Genomic DNA, 6,488 nt, shown 5'->3' on the forward strand with positions numbered 1-6,488 from the left:
AGGATCCCTGGAACATACTCTCTAATGTTCAGGATGCAAGGATCAGAGGGCCACATGAGCCCCCCACCCCGAGATCAGGCATCATACAGATGAGCAGAGTTCAAGCTACAAGCCTCAAGGTCAGGACTCATTGCTCCACAGGAGATTGTGGTGGAGAACTGAAGATGACACAGGCAAAGGCTGCGTGAGGAGAGAGGAAGTATTAATACTGAGTTAGAGCCAAAGCCTGATCTCCCAACAAGCTAGGCTGGACCACCCATCCTCCGTAGGCTAATTAGGCAGACAACAGAGAAAATTCAAAACTGGAAACCACAATGACCACACTGGGGAGAGGAGCAAAAAGGTAAGTATGTCATTGAGACTCTGAGGTGAGGGTTAAGTAGAAGGAGAGGAGCAAGCTCAACTAAGCTGTCCTGGTCAAGATGAAGTTCCTCCATCACCAGGGCCTCAGACCCCAAAGTGTCAGAACTGCCTTGAATATTTCCCTCATTCATCATGAGATTTCTGGGGAAATGACAATCTACAGGGAGTCATTGTTTTAAGAGTTTGATAACCTAAGGGAGGAACACCGGAGTCTCTTCTGAGAATGATTACACTAGGCAAGAGTTAGGCAACAGTTTCCTGGTGCCCCCAAAGCAAACATTCCCTGAATGCCAGAGAACAAGAACCCTGTCTGAGGAAGCACAGGACAAGGCCCTGGGCACTAAAGAACCATTTACTCACTCACAAGAGATTTACTCGCTCCTCAGGTGGGATGTTTCCACACACATACTCTGTGTGGAATGTGCACTGGTGGAGGGACATGGTCAGAGTCACAGAGCAGGAACTGAAGAGCCATGAGAAAACAAATGGGACCAGAAGCTATCGACCAACATCACAGAGGTTAGAAATGAACACGATGTCGACCACGGCTCAGCCCCTGGTGCAGTGGGGCTGTGTGTGACGTCAGCCACAGCTCAATCCCTGGTGCAGTGTCCAAGACGCTGATAAACATAGGTTGGTGCCTGAATAGAATTGGTGCCACTTTTGGGAAGACACAGGTGTGTGTGTGCCTGCACAAAGAATTGTCTTATCCTTCCGCAGCAGGAAGGAGGGTGGATTTGAGGCAGTCCCAGTTGCCTATGTAAGAACAGCTATGAGAATCTGGGCCTCCACCCAGTAGCTGAGTTGGTCCCTTATAGAAGGTCTGTAGAATTCAGACCCGTTATTTAAAAGATTCGGTTCCAATATTTAAATATTTCTGTGTTTTCTGTGAGCTAGCCATAATCTGAAGAACACCAAAGGCCGTCTTCAGTTTTGTCTCGAGCTCTACAAAAGTAACCAAGATTTAGTTTAAGGTCAGTTTTAGAACAATTCCCTCTAACTGGTTATTTTGTGTCTGTCTTAAGTTATAAGTAAGCTGCTTTAATTTACAAAAGTTGTGTAAGATTTCATTCTTTTGATTATGCTAAAGCATTGGTTCTCAGCCTTCCTAATTCTATGACCCTTTAATATAGCTTCTCACAGTGTGGTGACCCCAACCATAAAATTGTCTTCATTGCTACTTTATAACTATGATTTTACTACTGTTATAAATCATAATGTAAATAAGGCTTTGTTTCATTGGTACACTAAAGGAAACGTATTTAAAATTAACTGACTTTCACAACTTGATTTGGGATTACTTTACTTGCATTCACAACTTCCTACAAGAAACCATTTAGTAATGATATATGGCCCTTTTGACTGAAAGCAGATCTCTGATTTTAACAGATCAGGGAAGGGTGACTGTAAAGGGGCACAAGGACTGTAGAGGTTACATGTTGGTTATGTTACATGACTATGCTAAGTGACAATTTTACTGCACAAAAGGTCATACTTCAGTAAGCATGATTTGAAAGCTGGAACTTTCCTTATGATGAACTCAAGAGTCTAAAACAGTGCTGTTGTGCTGAACTTTTCCCAAGAGATCGTAAAACACAAGCACATGCACACACACACACACACACACACACACACACACACACACACACACACATACACCACAACTGGAAAAGCCATTAGCCCTGGGTCCCTTCCTGCCTCTCCTGGGCTGAGGTAGATTGGCTTGTTTGTTTGTTTGTTGATGAAAATAATGACTGAAGCACTCACTTATTGTCTAATAAAACTTCTGAGAGAACCACAACCCTCTCCACACACCTCTCCACCCCAGATTATATTTACTTCCTAACTTGCCTCTGTCCAGATGCAACTTAACAATTAGCAAATATTTTCTCCCTAAAGCTGCTGAGTTAAGTTTTAATTAATTCCCTAAGGTCCCCCTCAACTTCCTGTCTCCTTTGGGCCTGTTCCCAAGCTTCATAGCCCCCAGGGCCTCCGCAGCCATAATTACCTGCTGTAAATGAGGGCATCTCCACACAGCATAGCAGTAATTACATCCACAGTAACTTCATAATTATTTTTGTCCCTCAACACTTAAAAAAAGGGCAAAGTTTGCTGTTCAGGGATGAATGTGGCATTTGAGTAATATCCTGTTTGATTCTCGAGTCTGCCTGGTGTTGGGCCTCAAAGGTGTTTATTGCTGCCTCGTTTCAGTGATGGAAAAGCCAAGAGCCAAGTGACTGCAAAGCTGTGTGATCAGTACAGATGAGACTTAGACTTGAAATCTAGTGTCCAAGTGCCTAGCTCCCAGTGCAGAGCAGTCCCGAATAATAAATCCCTGCTCTGATTACACTCAGGTTCTCCCCTTTCTCACTAGATCCAAGCCCACATCTGCTGCTTGTCCTCTGAATACCCAGCTCCTTCCAGGATCAGGAGACCATTGTCCTACACAGCCTCTAAATACCTACTATTTGCTCCCTCACATCTGCCTTGCAGCTAGCACCCAGGTTCCGGAGCTGGCAAGAACAGGGCTTTGGAGGTCATTGATTCCAGGGACAGTCCTCACCCCAACCTGCCACCCTCCCACCTCCGTCTCATCACCCAGAGCTCTGCCAGATTTCACCCACCTCCGTACCACAGTTCCAATCCTCACTTACTTACACTTACTTACTCAGCCCAAATGTGCAACATGTTACACAAAACAGCAATGTGGCAAAGATCTAAAGATGGAAGCACATGAGAAAGAAAATCTTTTTTTGTTGTTGTTGTTAAGGTAGTGATATAAAATGGAATTAGGATGAAAACTAAAAAAAACAAAAACATTTTAAAAAATCATCTTAAGACCTTCATATGTGTGGGTCCCAAGTTTGGCTCACACTTGTTTAACAGCCAACTCGAAAAGGACAGTACAGTCCATTCCAGAGTTAACAGTGTCCGTGAATTAAAATAAAGAAGGGAGCTATCTTTGGAACTAAGATCAGACAGAAGGGTCTCCCAAGGACAGTCCTGGAAAGATGATTGTGGTCTCAGCCTTGACAGTGAATTTTCTGGAGTCGATCTAACAGCTGCCCTCAGCAGAGCTATGCCATTACAGCAAAGGGCCTGGCAGCTGTGGGAGGGGCGGATACACCCTGCGCAAGTTCTTGATGGAACTTGACTAAAGGTAGGATTTCTCACCCTTAGCTCCAAGGCCATTGGAGCCACAGTGCTGCTCCACACACACCAGATGGTCGCCCTCTGTCCACTAGATGTCAGTAGCAGCCCTCCCACCAGATGCCACCAAGTGTCTCCTGGGGGACAACTTCTTAAAAACTGCTGTTCCGGTCTCATTGAACGCGGAACCAGCTCTTGGGTATTTGTGAGGTCTCATCGTCAGCGCAGTCAGGCCTACACACAAGCAACCATGTCTAAGGGACCTGCAGTTGGCATTGATCTTGGCACCACCTACTCCTGTGTGGGTGTCTTCCAGCATGGGAAGGTGGAAATCATTGCCAATGACCAGGGTAACCGCACCACACTGAGCTATGTTGCTTTCACTGACACAGAAAAATTAATTGGGGATGCGGCCAAGAACCAGGTTGCAATGAACCCCACCAACACAGTTTTGGATGCCAAACGTCTGATCGGACGTAGGTTTGATGATGCTGTTGTTCAGTCCGATATGAAGCACTGGCCCTTCATGGTGGTGAATGATGCAGGCCGGCCCAAGGTCCAAGTCGAATACAAGGGGGAGACAAAAAGTTTCTACCCAGAGGAAGTTTCCTCAATGGTTCTGACAAAGATGAAGGAAATTGCAGAAGCTTACCTTGGAAAGACTGTTACCAATGCTGTAGTCACAGTGCCAGCTTACTGAAATGACTCTCAGCAGCAGGCAACAAAAGATGCTGGAACTATTGCTGGCTTCAATGTACTTCGAATTATCAATGAACCAACTGCTGCTGCTATTGCTTATGGCTTAGATAAGAAGGTTGGAGCTGAAAGGAATGTGTTGATTTTTGACTTGGGAGGTGGCACTTTTGATGTGTCAATTCTCACTATTGAGGATGGAATTTTTGAAGTCAAATCAACATCTGGAGACACCCACTTGGGTGGAGAAGACTTTGGCAACCGCATGGTCAACCATTTCATTGCTGAGTTTAAGCGGAAGCACAAGAAGGACATCAGCGAGAACAAGAGAGCTGTCCGGTGTCTCCACACTACCTGTGAGCGGGCCAAGCACACACTATCCTCCAGCACCCAGGCCAGTATTGAGATTGATTCTCTTTATGAGGGAATTGACTTCTATACCTCCATTACCCGTGATCGATTTGAGTAGTTGAATGTTGACCTGTTGTTCCGTGGCACACTGGACCCTGTGGAGAAGGCCCTTCGAGATGCCAAACTAGACAAGTCGCAGATCCATGATATTGTCTTGATGGGTGGTTCTACCAGAATCCCTAAGATTCAGAAACTTCTGCAAGACTTCTTCAATGGAAAAGAACTAAATAAGAGCATTAACCCAGATGAAGCTGTTGCCTATGGTGCAGCTGTCCAGGCAGCCATTCTATCTGGAGACAAGTCTGAGAATGTTCAGGATCTGCTGCTCTTGGATGTCACTCCTCTGTCCCTTGGTATTGAGACTGCTGGTGGAGTCATGACTGTCCTCATCAAGTGCAATACCACCATTCCCACCAAGCAGACACAGACTTTCACCACCTACTCTGACAACCAGCCCGGTGTACTCATCTAGGTGTATGAAGGTGAAAGGGCCATGACCAAGGACAACAACCTGCTTGGAAAGTTTGAGCTCACAGGCATACCTCCAGCACCCTGTGGGGTGCCTCAAATTGAGGTTACTTTTGACATTGATGGCAATGGCATCCTCAATGTTTCTGCTGTAGATAAGAGCACAGGAAAGGAGAACAAGATCACCATCACCAATGACAAGGGCCGCTTGAGTAAGGAGGATATTGAGTGCATTGTCCAAGAAGCTGAGAAGTACAAGGCTGAGGATGAGAAGCAGAGAGATAAGTTTCCTCCAAGAATTCTCTGGAGTCTTACGCCTTCAACATGAAAGCAACTGTTGAGGATGAGAAACTTCAAGGCAAGATCAATGATGAGGACAAACAAGATTCTTGACAAGTGAAATGAAATCATCAGCTGGCTGGATAAGAACCAGACTGCAGAGAAGGAAGAATTTGAGCATCAGCAGAAAGAACTGGAGAAAGTCTGCAATCCTATCATTACCAAGCTGTACCAGAGTGTTGGTGGCATGTCTGGGGGAATGCCTGGTGGCTTCCCTGGTAGTGGAGCTCCTCCATCTGGTGGTGCTTCTTCAGGCCCCACCATTGAAGAAGTGGATTAAGTCAGTCCAAGTAGAGGGTATAGCATTGTTCCACAGGGACCCAAAACAAGTAATATGGAATAATAAAACTATTTAAATTGGCACCAAAAAAAAAAAAAACTGCTGTTCCCATTTTTTTTCTGGATGGAGAGAGGCAACAGAATGACTCTTATTTTATTTTTATTACTTTTTACTGTTTTATTGAGGCATAATATAAGAACCATAAAACTCCACTCCCTTAACATATTCAGGTCAGTGGTTTTGAGAAGAGTCACAGGGCTATCTAACCATAACCACTAACCAATTTTGGAAAATTTTTATGACAAAAGGAAACTGTGTATGCATAGCAGCCACACCCACTTTCTTCTCTCACCCCATGCCTTGACTGGCAACCACTAATCTGGTGTCTCTCCATAGACATATATTCAAGAAATCTTACATAAAAGAATCGTCCTGATTTGGGTGTGGGACTAGAGAGGTGACTCCGCTAGTAAGGGGCCTGGCTGATCTTCCAGGAGACCTGAGTTTGATTCCCAGCACCCACATAGCAGCTCAAACCATTTATAACTTCAGTTTCAGAGGATCCAATGGCCTCCTCTGGCCTCCACAGTTACACACACTCTCCAACATAGGCAAAGCCACACATTAGATTCCCTTGTCGCTACATAAAGTATCCCAGTACCAGGAACATAAAGACAGGAGGATCTGAAATGCAAGGTTATCCTTAGCTACATCGGACAGCTAAAGTCAGGCTGCTGTACAGAAGATACTGTCTCAAGAGGGGTGCGGATTTAGAAATCTCTAA

General features: G+C 45.1%; 1 pseudogene across 1 annotated transcript; it reads left to right on the forward strand.

The window, feature by feature from the left end:
- Positions 1 to 3,727: 3,727 nt before the first annotated feature.
- Positions 3,728 to 5,786, forward strand: LOC308434704 (heat shock cognate 71 kDa protein-like; annotated as a pseudogene). Its single transcript has one exon. The product of its transcript is annotated as a heat shock cognate 71 kDa protein-like (transcript).
- Positions 5,787 to 6,488: the final 702 nt, after the last annotated feature.

This window comes from Micromys minutus (assembly GCF_963924665.1).
Source record: "Micromys minutus genome assembly, chromosome: 22".
Lineage (NCBI taxonomy): Eukaryota > Metazoa > Chordata > Mammalia > Rodentia > Muridae > Micromys > Micromys minutus.